Source organism: Somniosus microcephalus, chromosome 2 (assembly GCF_052327205.1).
Source record: "Somniosus microcephalus isolate GS21.2 chromosome 2, FLI_Smic_1.0, whole genome shotgun sequence".
NCBI lineage: Eukaryota > Metazoa > Chordata > Chondrichthyes > Squaliformes > Somniosidae > Somniosus > Somniosus microcephalus.
This window is the reverse complement of record NC_140988.1, coordinates 291,262,822-291,282,324: the sequence shown is the minus strand read 5'-3', so window position 1 is coordinate 291,282,324 and position 19,503 is coordinate 291,262,822.

Sequence of the window (19,503 nt, the reverse complement as noted above, 5' to 3'; positions counted from 1 at the left end):
ATAAACAGAAGTGTATAAATCACTGCACGTTCCCGTTACTAGAAAAGGTTAGATGTGCATTTATGTTCCTGTTAATTCGCAAATGATCCCAAAAAGCAGTGAAGATTACAAAATTACAAAACGTGGGATCTGCCTGGAATTGACTAGAATGTATAACCTGATTGTACCTTCGTAGTGAAGTCACAAAGGCGTGCCACGTCACGACCAAGTGTAAATTCAATGGACAATAATAGATTAATCCCAAATTCCAAAATAATCTAGAAAATTGAAGAAAAATTTAAGTGCAAAAAAATAAAAATGTAAACATTTAAAACATAAAATAGTTTTAGATTGTTAAAAATTCATCAATTTCAAATAAATAATTTTGCATGATGTATAAAATGTTGCAACACGCACTATAAAGCACTTAGTTGTGCACTGAGAATGCTTCACAGTGCCAGAGCACAGAGGATGATTTGAGAAAGTATTGTCAATGCAGTGTTAAATGCCACCAGCCAAGTATGTTAAAAACTGCGAGCTAATTTTGGGTTTGGATCAATTAGAAACTGCGCAAGATTCATCACAGCTTTTAATATCGTCCGAATCCCTTAGTTAGATTACAGAGAATAACTCACAGAAATAGCAGGAACCGATTATTTATAGAGTAATATTCCACTATTCCCACAGGATGAGTAAATTACTGATCTTTTGTGAGTGAAATTAACTCCCATGTTCCTGCTAACACTTTTAATAATTTTTTATATTGTTTGTTTATTTGTTTTTCATTGCGCAAAAGTATACATCACAGCTTTTCCAATTCCATCAGGTGATGTGCAATGGAATCCCGAATATGACATAACGGGGGAGAAATTCAGTATCGCCACGTTTGGGGCATTATACTCGAGCGGGCGCGAAATTTAGCGCCCGGCGCAAATTATCGCCACCTACTGCTAAATTGACCTGCTTCGCCCCAGGAGGTGCTTGGAGCGCTAAAACAGGCGCTGCACGACTGTCTTAAGGTGCTAAGCCAGAGAAGCGAGGCGCTACCACCGAGGGTGGGCACAGCGCAGGTGCGGCCAGTTAGCGATTGCACGCAGACATGCTGGCGCCGGTCAGCTCTTAAAGGGGAGGTTCGATCTTGGATTGCAGCCACACCCTGTGCATCGGAGCCCTGATTCTCGGCCTGGACAGACCTGCTGCCACATTCTAATGCCTAGGACCATGGAGAGGGTCAGGGAGCAAGCGCAGCGGTTCAGTGAGGGGGCCCTGGAGGTTCTGGTTGGCGCAGTGGAGCGTAGATGATCTATCCTGTTTCCGGACAGTGGCAGGAGGACACTGCCCAATGACTATCGCAAAGCTTGGAGGGAGGTGGCTCACAGAGTGACCTCCAGCAGCATGGTGCCTAGGACCCCTGTGCAATGCAGGAAGAAGTTCAACGACCTCACTCGGGTCGTCAGGGTGAGTACCCTTTTCAGTATCCTCTTCATCCCTGCATGTCCACCTCACTTTATGGCCAAAGGGTCCTGAAAGCCCCAATGCCCAGCCCTCATCCAACACCTATGGGCCTTTCATGAAACTCACACACACATTCAGCACTTTACACACTATAAGGGCTATTTCACCATGGGAGGCAGTGCAGCCAAGATCAGGGCTTCACACTGTAAGGGCTATTCCACTATGGGAGGCAGTGCAGCCAAGATCAGGGCTTCACACTGTAAGGGCTATTCCACCATGGGAGGCAGTGCAGCCAAGATCAGGGCTTCACACTGTAAGGGCTATTCCACCATGGACACAGTGCAGCCAAGATCAGGTCTTCACACTGTACTCAGAGCCCATCCTTTCTCTTGCAGGGCATAACAGGAGGCAGCAGCAATGGACCGGGGGAGGCCGGCCTCACCTTCAAGACCTCAGCGATCTGGAGCAGCGAGTCCAGCGGATTATGGCAGGCCGGATGATTGGCCCCGTCGCCACTGGAGATGCCGACCCCGCTCTGGACAGCAATCACCTTTTTGACCTCTCTCCTTCCACTTGTGCCTCCCACCAGCATTCTTTGCCACTATCGAACCAATACAGTGCATTGCAGCACTCACGCCTCCCTTGCTGCCGCCCTGTCCTCATGCTAAAGCAACTCTTGTACCTCCCTGCTTTCAGATGCTGATTCGCCAGGTGAGGAGGCGGGCCGTCAAGCTGCCACTGTGAGTGATTCTGAAGGCAAGGAGGAAGAGGAAGCCAGACCATCAGTGCCACCCTTAGCCGAGGCAGCCCATGGCCATAATGGGGACACGTCTTCCCTGGAGGGGTGCAGGGGGGAAGGGTCTGAGGAGAGTGAAGCTCTGGGGCCCAGCGGGCTGCAGCAAAGAGGGGGGGGGGGTGGTAGGGAAGCTCAGCGGCCTTCTCCCCAGAGGGAGAGTCTGGCCTCCAGTCCTGCTACAGTGAGCGCAGAAGAGGTGCGGTTCCTCGCTGAAATGGGCGCCCAGGCAGAGCAGAGGCACACTGAACTCATGGCTGCAGTGGCAAGGATGCCCGAATCCATTGAGTCACTGGCAAGGAGTGTCCAGGACTTCAGCGCAGCACTGGCAAGGAGTCTGCAGGATTTTGGCGCAGCACAGGCGGCTTCCACGCAAGTGCTTAGTGGTGCAATGCAGTCAGTGGCTGGTCTGATGCAGACACAGATTGAGGCCACATGAGCACTGACTGCTGCCACCCCCACTGGATCGGGCACGAATCACCAGGGCCCTCGCCGCGCTGCAGCAGGCCAGCAGTCTGTGCTTCAGCAGATTGCTCCGCATGCTGCAGTGCTGCCCCGTGGGAGTGCCAGTGTGTCGTCTGACCAGGGAGTTGCTGTCCTCTGTCAGGATGGAACATTCCTGCTGCCAACACTGTCACTTCTCCACTGCTGCTGCCACCACCTGTAGGACAGACTGCTGCCGCCCATGCAGAGTTGGAGCAGTCAGCAGCCGGGCCCTTCAGGCCCAGAGCTGGTCCAGGCTGTACCTCAAGGGCATCTGCCGACTCAGTTTCTGACACTCAGCAGCCTTTCCCCAGCCTTGCTGCAGCCACTGGGGTCCCATTGCAGAGGAGCTGCAGGGTGGGAAGGGGCCAATCTCGCAAGCGAAGCAGATCACCCTCGAAGGGCAAAAAGTAGGAGGTGTGGCAAAATGCTGTTAATTTTTTAAGTGAAGGCTGAGGATCGTGGTCATTTTTTGTTTACTCTTTTGTTCATTGTCTCCAGGTTGTGAGAGCCAGTTATGTGTCTGACTGCTTTTTTTGGGGTGTCTCTCTATTACTTTGTCATGCGGGAAGGGCACACAGTTTGTTAAATAAAGAAGTGTCTTTATTCAGATTATGCACGTTTGCTCTTTGAACTATTTGATGCCTTGACCGGCTCAGGGGTTGCGGAACGGTTCCATTCATGTTCTTTCAATGGCACAAGCCATTCCCTCAGAGGGGGCCCAGAACCGACTTGCAATAAGCTGCTGATGGACGGCCCTTGCACTTTGTGCCTCCCTCCCGTCCTGGTGCTCCTCCTCCTCCTCCTCCTCCTCTGCTGGTGCTCCAATGTCTGGTGGCAGTGGCTGAGTCCTGAGGATAGCCAGGTTATGCAGCGTGCAGCACACTACAACAAAATGGGAGACTCGCTCAGGTGAGTACTGAAGGGCTCCCCCAGAATGGTCCAGACAGCGGAACCGTTGCTTTAGCACGCCGATTGTGTGCTCAATGATGTTCGTGGTCGCTTGATGGCTCTCATTGTATCGTTCTTCAGCAGGGGTGCTGGGCGCACGGAGCGGGGTCATCAGCCAGGTGCACAGAGGATAGCCCTTGTCCATGAGAAGCCAGGCTCCTGGGTGAGCCGGGGCTTCGAAAAGGTCTGCCACAGAAGTCTGGCGCAGGATGAAGGCGTTGTGGCTGCTGCCTGGAAAGCGGGCATTGACAGCTAGTATCAGCTGTCTGTGGTCACACACCAACTGGACGTTCAACGAATGGAACCCCTTCCAGTTGCGGTAATCCTCGGCATTCTCTTGCAGCGCCCGCAAAGCCACATGCATGCAGTCAATGGCGCCCTAGACCATGGGGAAGCCAGCTATTCTTACAAATCCCGTTGCGTGCTCTTGCTGCTTGTCCAGGGTCATGGGGAAGGAAATGTACTGACGTTTCCTTTTAAAGAGGGCATTCGTGACTTGGCGGATGCAGCAATGCACCGCGAACTGGAAGACATTGGCAATGTCCCCAGTAGCAGATTGGAAGGAGCCGGTGGCATAGAAGTTGAGAGCCACTGTCACCTTCACTGCCACCGACAGAGACGTCCTGCTCCTCAGTTGAGGCTGCAGATCTGGCTGAAGCAGGTGGCAGAGCTCAGTGACCACCTCCCTGCTGAATTGAAGCCTCCGAAAACACTGCTCCTCAGACATGTTGAGGTACGAGAACTGTTGGCGGAATACCCTGGGGGGGTAAGGCCTCCTGTGCCGATGCCTGTTGGCCCTCCTCCGTCTGGCCATGATTGGCACTCTCTCTCGGCGTCTCTGAGCCCTCTCAATGCAATGGAGAAACCCAATGTTTCAACCCATTGCAGCCCCCATAATATGTGGCCACTCAAGGTTATGCCAGGTAAAAATCAAACCAACTACAAAGTTCTGGGCCATAGCCAGAAGTACCTCTGCGAGCGCTGACTCAATGCAGAAAGCTCTCTCCCTTTGTCTCTCTGCAAATCTCTCTCTCTCTCACAGAAGGAGTGTTCCAAAAATTGCTACCAGAAAGAAGACAGGAAGAGCCCCCTTTAAATAGCGCCCCCCCAGCCCCACAGCGACTGGGAACCATTCCAGTCAACCAGTCGCTGGGAGCGCCAGGCGGAAAGGAGGGGGGCGCCACTGAATTTCCGGTTCGGGGCGCCCTAAGGGCGTTGCACCATGAAATGACATCAGGATTTGCGCGCGCAGCTGAGCGGGCGTTGCGGTTTTGCGCCGCCGCTAAATGTCCGCTCAATTTCGCGAGAGGCGCAGGTCTCGCCACGCCCGGGAGCTAGCCGAATCGCACCCCACTTATCGCCCTCTTAAGGCGCTAAATGGTGGTGCTAACAACTGAATTTCTCCCCCAACATTTTTGGTACTGTAACGCTGGACTAACCAAATAAATGATTGGCTGATATTTTCAACAACGCAATCTAGAAGTCTAATTCATTTTGTACGAAATATATTTTATGAAATTTCGGCTGATATTGTTTGCACTGAAAGACTGAATAAATGATTAAGGAGATAACTTTCTATCTGGTGGTAATTTAATACTATACCTGTAGTACTACCCCGAACAAAAAGTTGCAGTCAAAGTGATACGTAATTCGCATTTCAGCAGTGTTTACGTCCATTCAGGAACTCCCCAGCAAGTTTAACATAGTAGTAAATATCAATTAACCCTTGGATGCCACTTACAATCTCGTTTCAGTGGCACTCGGATACAAATGCCAGTGCTCTCTCTTAGGCACCAGTGTTCATTTAGTTTTCAAATGTCAGCCCAATAATATTTTAATATTTTGACCTGGTCACTCTAATGATATAGAAACATAGAAACATAGAAGATAGGAGCAGGAGTAGGCCATTCGGCCCTTCGAGCCTGCTCCGCCATTCAATGAGATCATGGCTGATCATCCAAACTCAGTACCCTGTCCCTGCCTTCTCCCCATATCCCTTGATCCCTTTAGCCTTAAGAAATATATCTAACTCTTTCTTGAATATACTTAATGAACTGGCCTCCACCGCCCTCTGTGGCAGAGAATTCCTGAACAGAACAAACTATAATCTCTTGATTGGCCTCAAAACTAACCTCTGGAAATGTATTAGCCCATCAGGACCTCTTTTACTCATAAATGGACTAGAGCTGGATCTAGAACAAAAGGATGGAAAGCCAAAACAGATAAGAAACATAGCACACGTTTTTAAAAATAAGTAAACTACAAAAGGATATGTAAACAACCCTCCACCACTGGCGCACCACAGCTGCAGTGTGTCCTGTTTACATTCATTAATGGGATGTGGGCGTCGCTGGCAAGGTCAGCATTTATTACCCATTCCTAATTGTCCTGGAGAAGGTACTCCCACAGTGCTGTTAGGTAGGGAGTTCCAGGAATTTGGCCCAGCGACGATGAAGGAACGGCGATATACTTCCAAGTCAGGATGGTGTGTGACTTGGAGGGAAACTTGGAGGTGATGGTGTTCCCATGCGCCTGCTGCCCTTGTCCTTCTAGACAGTAGAGGTCATGGGTTTGGGAAGTGCTGTCGAAGAAGCCATGACAAGTTGTTGCAGCGCATCTTGTAGCTGGTACACACTACAGCCACGATGCACTGTAGGTGAAGGGAGTGACTGTTTAAGGTGGTGGATGGGGTGCCAATCAAGTGGGCTACTTTGTCCTGGATGGTGTCAATCTTCTTGAGTGTTGTTGGAGCTGCACTCATCCAGGCAAGTGGTGAGTATTCCATCACATTCCTGACTTTTGCCTTGTAGATGGTGGAAAAGCTTTGGGGAGTCAGAAGGTGAGTCACTCACCGCAGAATAACTAGCCTCTGACCTGCTCTTGTAGCCACAGTATTTATGTGGCTGGTCCAGATAAGTTTCTGGTCAATGGTGACCCCCCAGGGTGTTGATGATGGGGGATTCGGCGATAGTAATGCCGCTGAATGTCAACAGGTGGTGGTTAGACTTTCTCTTGTTGGAGATAGTCATTGCCTGGCACTTCTGTGGTGCGAATGTTACCTGCCACTTATCAGCCCAAGCCTGAACGTCGTCCAGGTCTTGCTGCATGTGGGCATGTACTGATTCACTATCTGAGGAGTTGCAAATGGAACTGAACACTGTGCAATCATCTGTGAACATTCCCAATTCTGACCTCATGATGGAGGGAAGGTCATTAATGAAGCAGCTGAAGATAGTTGGGCCTAGGACACTGCCCTAAGGAACTCCTGCAGCGATGTCCTGGGGCTGAGATGATTGGCCTCCAACAACCACAACCATCTTCCTTTGTACTAGGTGTGACTCCAGCCAATGGAAAGTTTTCCTCCTGATTTGCATTGACTTCAGTTTTACAAGGGCTCCTTGATGCCACACTCGGTCAAATGCTGCCTTGATGTCAGGGACATTCACTCTCACCTCACCTCTGGAATTCAGCTCTTTTGTCCATGCTTGGACCAAGGCTGTAATGAGCTGATTGGTACTGGCAGAACCCAAACTGAGCATCGGTGAGCAGGTTATTGGTGAGTAAGTGCCGCTTGATCGCACTGTTGATGACACATTCCATCACTTTGCTGATGATTGAGAGTAGACTCCAGAGACTTGAGCACAAAAATCTAGGCTGACACTCCAGTGCAGTGCTGAAGGAGTGCTGCATGGTTGGAAGGTGCCCTATTTCGGATGACACGTTAAACCAAGGCACTGTCTGCCCTCTCATGTGGACATAAAAGATCCCATGGCATTAGTTCGGAGAAGAGCAGGGGAGTTATCCCCGGTGTCCTGGCCAATAGTTATCCCTCAATCATCATAAAAAAACGATAATCTGGTCATTATTACATTGCTGTTTGTGGGAGTTTGCTGTGTGCAAATTTGCTGCCGCATTTCCTACAGTACAACAGTGACTACACTTCAAAAAGTACTTCATTGGTTGTAAAGTGCTTTGGGATGTCCGGTGGTCATGAAAGGCACTATATAAATGCAAATCTTTCTTTTTAAATTGATGGGGTGGGAATTGGCCAGATTGGATTTGTCCTGCTTTTTATGTGGACAGGACATACTTGCGCAATTTTCACTTTGTCGGGTAGATGCCAGTGTTATAGCTGTACTGGAGTAGCTTGGCTAGAGGCACAGCTAGTTCTGGCGCACAAGTCTTCAGCACTACAGCCAGGATGTAGTCGGGTCCCATAGCCTTTGCTCTGCAGTGTGCTCAGCAATCTCTTGATATCACGTGGATCACATGGATTGAGTCAAATTGGTTGAAAACTGACTTCTGTGATGGTGGGGATTGAAGTCTCCCACCCAGAGTATATTCTGTGCCCTTGCTACCCTCAGTGCTTCTTCCAAGTGGCATTCAACTTGGAGGAGTACTGATTCATCAGCTGAGGGAGGGTGGTAGGTAGTAATCAGGAAGAAGTTTCCTTGCCTATGTTTGACCTGATGCCAAGAGACTTCATGGGGTCTGGAGTCAATGTTGTGGACTCCCAGGGTCACTCCCTTCAGACTATATATCACTGTGCCGACACCTCTGATGGGTCTTTCCTGCCAGTGGGACAGGACATACCTGGGGATGATGGTGGTATCTGCAGGATGCACTGCAGCAACTCACCAAGGCATCTTCAAAAGCACATCCCAAACCAGCAACTTCCACCACCTAGAAGAAGAAGGGCAACAGGTGCATGGGAACAGGATCAACCCCAAGTTCCCCTTCAAGTCACAATCCATCCTGTTCTGGACATATATCATTGTTCCTTCATTGTCACTGTGTCAAAATCCTGGAATTCCCTACCTCACAGTATTGTGGGAGTAATTTCACCACACAGACTTCAGCAGTTCAAGAAGGCTCACTACCACCTTTTAGTTGGCAACTAGGGATGGGCAATAAATGCTGGCCTTGCTAGTGATGCCCATTGTAGGGTTCTCAAAATTCCCACATTCCCCAAAAGTTATGGATAAAGGGACCCTATATGGACAAGTTATTAAAAAGGGTACCCAAAAGAAAATGGCTTCTGAAACCTCGTGACCAAGGCCTGCAGGATTTTAAAAGCAAGGCCCTGCAAAAGGCAGGCCCATTCAAATCCTGAAACGAAACCTAACATGCATGGATCTGTGAAAGACATTGTCCTTTTCTAAAGCCAGACAGCTAGGTAAACACAGAATATGCATTCTTCATCTTGAGAACAGATCAAATCAGGATAGGCCTAATCTTGAGGCCATTAACTTTCTGCATAAATAATCGGTAACAGCTCAAAGTAGCTACCAAGCCAGGAAAAGATGATTAAATTTCATAAATAACAAACAGCCAGGATATTGAAGCCATTAAACAAGGAGGCAACCGCCCCAAAAACAGTTAAGGTGAATGACTGTAATCACTTTAGACGAGCCCGCCAAAATTAAACAAAGAACTGACCTGATTTGGCGCGCAGATAAGGGGTGAAGAATCGGGTATAATTGTAGGCCCACCGGTAGCCAAGATCTCTCCCCGCTCTCTCTCTTGCTCCTGTCTCTCTCGACACCGGGGACGCCCATTACAACACCGGGGGCCAAACGCGGGAGGAGAACGGGACCCGAATCAAACACACACAGGACACACGGGGCCGCAAACGGGCAGACGAGACGAGACAAATGGCAAAAACCGATAAGCAGAGAAGGGCAGCATAAAGAAGCATTGGGGATGAGTGGGCACACACCTCGGTCCAGTTATAAGCTGGCGTTTGAAGCATGGGTAGAAGAATCAAGCCAACACTATAGACCGCCAACCAAACCCCAACCGCAAAAGAACCGTCGGCGACCAAACCACCACCAGAAGAACAACCATTTCTGCAGGGTAAAGTACCCAACAAAGACTTTACTCCCTATCTCTAACGGAGGAAATGGAGGGTACTTTACACAGACGATTCCACCACCGCGCCCTGGGACCACGTGACGACGGCAGGCCCCAAAGGACAACAAGAGTGAACCCCAAAACCACAACCGGCTTAATAGACAGGTTTTGAACCATCAAAAGGGGAACCCCATTGGTGAGCATAAATCCCTGGCCCCTCGTAGTTTAATCTAGTTAGGTATTGGGGGTGGGACAAGGGTAGGGGGATTTTTAATGTGTTTGTTCCCTCGATGTACCGTGTGTTCCCCATTCCTAAATAAGTGTAATTTTATATGCCTGTAATTATTCCAGTAATTCTCAGTATTGTGATTTTATTGTGCCTTTAATAAAAATTACGGTTTTCTTGCACCAAACCAGTTGTCTACTCTATTTTCTGTATCGCCGCCTGTACCTAAGTCCGGTGTCTAGAACCCAGGGGTGTGGGAGCGATTCGAACCGCTCAGAGACAGTCAGGGGCAGAGCTGACTGGGCACATGCCACCCCCTACACTGTATCCCAAGAATTAATTCAAAACACAATGAATAAAAATATAAAATAATAACAGTGAGCATAGAAAAGGGAATGAAGCAGAAAGGTAATGCAAAATAAAGATTCAATTTGTTTAAAATTGTTAAAATGACCTAATTTATACCATATTTATTAAAGTAATACAGACTTTCTTAAAATCTGATTACCACTATAATATTGGAATATGTAAACCAAAAACAACAAAATGGCCAATGTAAGGAAATGGTTAATTGTATGCTCCTATGAAAGCCAATTAATGCCTTTGAACCCGATTATATTGTGGAATAACTTATAAACATATAAGTAAGAACAACCATTCTCTAACAGCCAATCTAGTAAACCAGGAACCTTCTGCAGCTGCCAACAATCTGAAGGTTATACCAATTATGTGATGGGAGTGTGAAGCAAAATACATTTTTGACATGCTGCATATTCAAAATAGACATGTGGTACACTCAAATAGAGTTATAATTCATACACAGATCAGCATTTAATTTTCAATATTGGAGTAAAATTAGTACAATGGAAGCTGATTTTTTGAACAGACTGGAATACTTTAATTAAAACGAATGTATGTAGCATTCTGACCTACGTGTAGGTGCATGCCTTCATCCTACATTGGTGCCCTCTATAATATTTGCAATGAATCTTCTATACATTGCATAATATTTATGTATTTTTCTGAATTAATTCTTCATGCATAGATGAAATTTTAACACATGGAAAAATTAAGTATGCAGCAACAACTGGCACAAAGCATCACCTTTGCCAATAAAAGATGAATCTCATTGGTGTAACACATGGGACAGAACATTTCAGAAAGTGTTGCAATTAAAAGGAGGAGGGTGAACCGGATTGACTTTGCATAAAAAATTAGATTGATAGATGGGCTTGGAGGAGGAAAACAAGACAGTGGAGAACAAAGTTTTTTTTATTTGTTCATCAGATGTGGGCGTCGCTGGCAAGGCCAGCATTTATTGCCCATTCCTAGTTGCCCTTGAGCAGGTGGTGGTGAGCCGCCTTCATGAACTTCTGCAGTCTGTGTGGTGAAGGTACTCCCACAGTGCTGTTAGGAAGTGAGTTCCAGGGTTTTGACCCAGCGACGATGAAGGAACGGTGATATACTTCCATGTCAGGATTGTGTGTGATTTGGAGGGGAACTTGGAGGTGATGGTGTTCCCATGCGCCAGCTGCCCTTGTACTTCTAGGTGGTAGAGGTTGCGGGTTTGGGAGGTGCTGCCAAAGAAGTCTTGGTGAGATGATGCAGTGCATCTTGTAGATGGTACACACTGTAGACACGGTACACTGGTGGTGGAGGGAGTGAATATTTAAGGTGGTGGATGGGGTGTCAATCAAGTGGGCTGCTTTGTCTTGAATTGTGTCGAGCTTCTTGAGTGTTGTTGGAGCTGTACTTACCCAGGCAAGTGGCGAGTATTCCATCACACTCCTGACCTGTGCCTTGTAGATGGTGGAAAGGCTTTAGGGAGTCAGGAGGTGACCTAGCCTCTGACCTGCTCTTATTGCCAGAGTATTTATGTGGCTGGTCCAGTTAAGTTTCTGGTCAATGGTGACCCCCAGGATGTTGATGGTGTGGCATTCAGCGATGATAATGCTGTTGAATGTCAAGGGGCGGTGGTTAGATGCTCGCTTGTTGGAGATAGTCATTGCCTAGCACTTCTGTGGCATGAATATTACCTGCCACTTATCAGCCCAAGCCTGAATGTCGTCCAGGTCTTGCTGCATGTGAGCATGGACATCTTCATTATCTGAGGAGTTGCAAATGGCACTGAACGCTGTACAGTCATCAGCAAACATCCACACTTCTGACCTTATGTTGGAGGGAAGGTCATTGATGAAGCAGCTGTAGATGGTTGGGCCTAGGAAATTGCCCTGAGGAACTCCTGCAGCAATGCCCTGGGGCTGTGATGATTGACCTTCAACCTCCACAACCACCTTCCTTTGTGCTAGGTATGACTTCAGCCAGTGGAGAGTTTGCCTCCTGATTCCCATTGACTTCAGTTTTACTAGGGCTCTTTGATGCCACACTCGGTCAAATGTTGCCTTGATGTCATAGGTTGGCACTCTCACTTCACCTCTGGAATCCAGCTCTTTTGTCCATGTTTGGACCAAGGTTGTAATGAGGTCTGGAGCTGAGTGGTCCTGGCAGAACCCAAACTGGGCATCAGTGAGCAGGTTATTGGTGAGTAAGTGTTGCTTCATAGCACTGTCGACGACATCTTTGATCATTTTGTTGATGATTGAGTGTAGATTGATGGGGTGGTAATTGGCAGGATTGGATTTGTCCTGCTTTATGTGGACAGGGCATCCTTGGGCAGTTTTCCACATTACATAGAAACATAGAAGATAGGAGCAGGAGTAGGCCATTCAGCCCCTCGAGCCTGCTCCGCCATTTAATGAGATCATGGCTGATCATCCAAATTCAGTACCCTGACCCTGCTTTCTCCCCATAGCCCTTGATCCCTTTAGCCTTAAGAAATATATCTAATTCCTTCTTGAATATATTTAATGAATTGGCCTCAACTGCCTTTTGTGGTAGAGAATTCCACAGGTTCACCACTCTCTGCTGAAGAAATTCCTCCTCATCTCTGTCCTAAATGGCTTACCACTTATCTTTAGACTGTGACCACTGGTTCTGGACTCCCCCGCCATCGGGAACATCCTTCCTGCATCTAGTCTGTCTAGTCCTGTAAGAATTTTATAAGTTTCAATGCGATCCTCTATCATTCTTCTAAACTCCAGCGAATATAAGCCCAATCGACCCAATCTCTCCTCGTACGTCATTCCTGCCATCCCAGGTATCAGTCTGGTAAATCTTTGCTGCATTCCCTCCATGGCAAGAACTTCCTTCCTCAGATAAGGTGACCAAAACTGCACACAATACTCACTGTGTGGTCTCACCAAGGCCCTGTACAACTGCAACAAGACATCCTTGCTCCTGTACTCGAATCCTCTCGCTATGAAGGCCAACATGCCATTTGCCTTCTTAACTGCCTGCTGCACCTGCATGCTTACCTTCAGTGACTGGTGCACAAGGACACCCAGGTCTCATTGCACTTCCCCTTCTCCCAATCTATTGCCATTCAGATAATAATCTGCTTTCCTGCTTTTGCCACCAAAGTGGATAACCTCACATTTATCCACATTATACTGCATCTCCATGGACCTGCCCAATCACCCAACCTGCCCAAATCATACTGGAGTTTCTCAGGATCCTCCTCACAGCACACACGCCCACCCAGCTTTGTGTCGTCTGCAAACTTGGAGATATTACATCTAGTTCCCTCATCTAGATCATTAATATATATTGTGAATAGTTGGGGTCCTAGCACCGATCCCTGTGGTACCCCATTAGTCACTGCCTACTACTCGGAAAAAGACCCGTTTATTCCAACTCTTTGCTTCTTGTCTGCCAACCAGTTCTCTATGCAAGTCAGTACCTTACCCCCAATCCATGTGCTTTAACTTCACACGCTATTCTCTTATGCGGGACCTTATCGAAAGCCTTCTGAAATTCCAAATGCACCACATCCACTGGTTCTCCATATCCATTCTACCAGTTACATCCTCAAAAAATTCCAGTAGATTAGTCAAGCACGATTTACCTTTTGTAAATCCATGTTGACTTTGTCTGATCCTGTCACTGTTTTCCAAGTGCTCTGCTATTACATCTTTTATAATGGACTCTAGTATTTTCCCCACTGCCGATGCCAGGGTCACCAGTCTATAATTCCCCGTTTTCTCTCTACCACCTTTTTTAAATATTGGGGTTACATTAGCTACCCTCCAATGCATGGGAACTGTGCCAGAGTCTACAGAATTTTGGAAGATGACCAGCAATGCATCTATTATTTCTAGAGCCACTTCCTTAAGTACTCTAGGATGTAGATTATCAGGCCCTGGGGATTTACCGGCCTTCAATCCCATCAATTTCCCTAACACCATTTCCCTGCAAATACTGATTTAATTCAGTTCCTCGCTCCCATTAGACCCTATGCTCCCCAACATCTCTGGGAGGTTATTTGTGTCCTCCTTTGTGAAGATAGAACAAAAGTATGTATTTAATTGGTCAGCATTTCTTTGTTCCCCATTATAAATTCCCCTGATTCTGACTGCAAGGGACCTACGCTTGACTTCACCAATCTTTTTCTCTTCACATATCTATAGAAACTGTTACAGTCAGTTTTTATGTTCCCTGCAAGCTTACTCTCATACTCTATTTCCCCCGTCTTAGTTCTTTTGTCCTCCTTTGTTGAATCCTAAACTGCTCCCAATCCTCAGGTTTGCTGCTTTTTCTGGCCAATTTATATGACCTCTCCTTGGATCTTATACTATCCCTAATTTCCCTTGTTAGCAATGGTTGCGCCACGTTTTTTGTTTTATTTTTATGCCAGACAGGGATAAACAAATTCTGTAGTTCATCCATGCGATCTTTAAATGTTTGCCTTTGCCTATCCACCGTCAACCCTTTAAGTAACATTCCCCAATCCATCCTAGCCAACTCATGCCTCATACAATCGTAGTTTCCTTTATTTAAATTCAGGACCCTAGTCTCTGAGTCAACTACTTCACTCTCCATCTTAATGAAGAATTCTATCATATTATGATCGCTCCTCCCCAAGGGGCCTCGCACGACAAGATTGCTAATCAATCCTTTCTCATTACATAATACCCAGTCTAAGATGGCCTGATCTCTAGTTGGTTCCTCGACGTATTGGTCCAGGAAACCATCCCGTATACACTCTAGGAATTCCTCCTCCACAGTATTGTTAGTAATTTGGTTAGCCCAATCTATATGTAGATTACAGTCACCCATGATAACTGCTGTGCCCTTATTGCATGCATCTCTAATTTCCTGTTTAATTCCATTCCCAACCTCAGCATTACTGTTTGGGGTTTGTATACAACTCCCACTAATGTTTTCTGCCCCTTGGTATTTTTCAGCTCTGCCCATACAGATTCCACATCAGCAGAGCTAATATCCTTCCTTGCTATTGTGTTAATCTCCTCTTTAACAAGCAATGCTATCCCACCTCTTTTTCCTTTTTGCCTATCCTTCCTGAATATTGAATACCCCTGGATTTTGAATTCCCAGCCTTGGTCACCCTGGAGCCATGTATCCGTAATCCCAATTATATCATATTTGTTTACCTCTATTTGCACAGCTAATTCATCCACCTTATTACGAATGCTCCTCGAATTAAGACACAAAGCCTCCAGGCTTGTTTTCTTTAACACTGTTAGTCCTTTTAGAATTATTATGTACTGTGGCCCTGTATGATTTACACACTTGATTTCTCTGCCTTCCACTTTTGCTTCTCTCCTTCCTGTCTGTTGCTTCTATCCTTGCTTCCCTTTCCTCTGTCTCCCTGCACAGGTTCCCAACTCCCTGCCATTTTAGTGTAAACCTTCCCCAACAGCACTAGCAAACACTCCCCCTCAGACATCGGTCCCAGTCCTGCCCAGGTGCAAACTGTCCAGTTTGTACTGGTCCCACCTCCCCCAGAAACCCCCAGTGTTGGATAGATGATAGTGTTATATCTGTACTGGAACAGCTTGGCTAGAGCCACAGCTAGTTCTGGAGCACAAGTCTTCAGCATGACAGCCAGGATGTTGTCGGGGCCCACAGCCTTTGCTTTATCCAGTGCGCTCTGCCATTTCTTGATTTCACATGGAGTGAATCGAATTGGCCGAAGACTGGCTTCTGTGTTGTAAGTTTGAAAAATAAAAGCCTTTCATTTCAACAAGAGAATTATTACAGCCAAATAAAATATTAATAGGGTATAAAAGTCAGGTGTGATCAATGTAGTTAGCTCTATTGCAATCTGAGGTGGTAACTTAAAATAACTAAATGGTACATATGAAAAAACAATCTGTGCACTATAGCAATTTTGTGCAAGGCATAAACATTATGTGGAAAGATAAAAAGTGATAATAATAGAGCAATAACATAATCTTAATGTCTGCTCCACACTGGGATTGCATTACTGAAGGTACGCTTATAAGTATGCATGATTACATAATTACCTTTTGACTATCTTTTACTGTTTATCTTTTAAAAATAATTATATGGCAAACTTTGGGCAGGCCCAACTAGTGCAGGGTGGTCCTCAAAGTGGTACTTCAGAAGGAGAGAGAAATCTTAGCTTCAGGGGGAAGGGAAAGCCATTGTAGAAAGACTTTAAGATGATTCAGTAAAACTCTGGATATCTACATCCTAGAGCAAGACGATTGATGATTTTGCACCAATGTGGTGGCAGACTGACTAGAGAGTCCATCTGCTCAATGTGCGCAACCCAACTTCAAAATATTATGCAGTCTTAGCACGTCAGTGTGCATTTGGATGTTCTCAGACTGACAAGAGCATTATCCATAGTCTGATTACGCAGCCACATATCCTCTTTGTCAATACTCTGGCATTTCATAGATTTACCAACAATCCAGCATGTGCCTGGTGAGGCTGACACATTTTCTCACCAGTTATTTCAGATCTTGTATATTGTGGTAACTCAGAGAAGGGCATGTGGGGAATCTGATAAGAATGTACTCTAGTTGGGGTACTTCAATATCCATCACCAAGAGTGGCTCGGTAGCACCACTACTGACCGAGTTGGCCAAGTCCTGAAGGAAATAGTTCGCAAACCTGGCACTAACACCATGCTAAATTGAATAGATTCAGAACAGATCTAGCAGCTCAAAACTGGGCATCCATCAGGCGCTGTGGGCCATCAGCAGCAGCAGAATTGTATTCCACCACAATCTGTAACCTCATGGCCCGGCATATCCCTCTCTCTCAAATTAGCATCAAGCCAGGGGACCAACCCTGGTTCAATAAGGAGTGTAGAAGAGCATGCCAGGAGCAGCACCGGGTGTACCTAAAAATGAGGTGCCAAAGTAGTGAAGCTGCATCACAGGACTACATGCATGCTAAACAGCGGATGCAGCATGCTATAGACAGAGCTAAGCGATCCCACAATCAACAGATCAGATCAAAGCTCTGCAGTCCTGCCACATCCAGTCATGAATGGTGGTGGACAATTAAACAACTAATGGGAAGAGTAGTCTCCATGATCATGCCCATCCTCAATGATGGCAGAGCCCAGCATGTGAGGGTAAAAGACAATGCTGAACCATTTGTAAACATCTTCATCCAGAAGTGCCTTGTGGATGATCCATCTTGGCCTACTCCTGAGGTTCCCACCATCACAGAAGCCAATATTCAGCCAATTTGATTCACTCCATGTGATATCAAGAAACAACTGAGTGCACGGGATACAACAAAGGCTATGTGCCCAGAAAACATCCCGGCTGCAGTGCTAAAGACTAGCCACACCTCTAGCCAAGCTGTTCCAGTACAGCTACAAAACTGGCATCTACCCGATGAAGTGGAAAATTGCCCAGGTATGCCCTGTCCACAAAAAGCAGGACAAATCCAATCCGGCCAATTACTGCCCCATCAGCATACACTCAATCATCAGCAAAGTGAAGGAAGGGGTCATTGACTGTGCTATCAAGCGGCACTTATCAATAACCTGCTCACCGATGCCCATTTTGGGTTCCACCAGGACCACTCAGCTCCAGACCTCATTACAGACTTGGTCAACATGGACAAAAGAGCTGAATTCCAGAGGTGAGGTGAGAGTGACTGCCCTTGACATCAAGGCAGCATTTGACCGAGTGTGGCATCAAGGAGCCCTAGTAAAATTGAAGTCAATGGGAATCAGGGGGAAAATTCTCCACTGGCTGCAGTCATGCCTAGCACAAAGGAAGATGCTTGTGGTTGTTGGAGGTCAATCATCTCAGCCCCAGGACAGCACTGCAAGAGTTCCTCAGTGCAGTGTCCTAGGCCCAACCAGCTTCAGCTGCTTCATCAATGACTTCCCTCCATCATAGGTTCAGAAGTGTGGAAATTCGTTGATAACTGCACAGTGTTCAGTTCCATTCGCAACTTCTCAGATAATGAAGTAGTCCGTGCTCGCATGCAGCAAGACCTGGACAATATTCAGGCTTGGGCTGATAAGTGGCAAGCAACATTTGCGCCACACAAAAGTCAAGCAATGACTATCTCCAACAAGAGAGAATCTAACTACCTCCTCTTGACATTCAATGTCATTACCATCGTTGAATTCCCCACTATAAACATCCTGGGGGTCACCATTGACCAGAAACGTAACTGGACCAGCCACATAAATATTGTGGCAACAAGAGCAGTTCAGAGGCTTGGTATTCTGCGACGAGTGACTCACCTCCTGACTCCCCAAACCTTTCCACTACCTACAAGGCACAAGTCAGGAGTGTGATGAAATACTCTCCACTTGCCTGGATGAGTGCAGCTCCAACAACACTCAAGAAGCTCGACACTATCCAGAACAAAGCCAGCTTAATTGGCACCCCAACCACCACCTTAAACATTCACTCCCTCCACCACCAGCACACCGTGTCTACAGTGTGTACCATTTACAAGATGCACTGCAGCAACTCACCAAGGCTTCTTCGACAGTTCGTCTCAAACCCATGAACTCTACCACCTAGAAGGACAAGGACAGCAGGTGCATGGAAACACCACCACCTCCAAGTTCCGCTCCAAGACAGACGCCATCCTAACTTGGAAAGATATCACTGTTCCTTCATCATTGCTGGGTCATAATCTTGGAACTCCCTCCCTAAGAGCACTGTGGGAGTGCCTTCACCACACGGACTGCAGTAGTTCAAGAAGGCGGCTCACCACCACCTTCTCAAGGGAAATTGCTTCCCTGCTATCCAATAAGATTGTTAGCACCTCATAATAAATAGATTGGAAAGAAGGATTTCATGCAATATACATATATAAAGATGTCTATATGTATGAAAATAGGATAGGTGTTCTTACATAAATTATATATTAAATAATAACATACTGAGAATTATGTTCCAAGGCAGTAACACAACTCAGGGTTGGGATGATATTAGTAATTTACTTTTTACAGAAACTTAATATCTCTTTCATCAAACAGTTCATGAATTGAATATCAATATCATACTGTATGATTTGGATCACAGGTCACACGCAGATTACCCAAAGGATCTTAGGAGTTGTAAGGCATTGTATTAAGGAGCGGCAGTTTAAGTTAAGTACAACAGGCAATCAAGATAAACATATGAGCTTGACAAGCAGCTGGTATTGGTCCTGATCGGACAGACGGCTGGCGTGCGTGAACAGCTCTTCCTTCCCCTTCACTGTCTGAGCTAAAAGCTCTTTAGATATCTCTTTTACTCTCTTTTTAGGGGTGGGCCTAGGGTAGATTATCAAAGGTACAGTCAACAACCTTTCTAGCACACAAACAGCAGACAGCTAGTCTGGAAACAAGGTCACCGCCACGGTGCAGAATGTTATAACTTCCGCAGGGAATCAAGAACATAAGCAA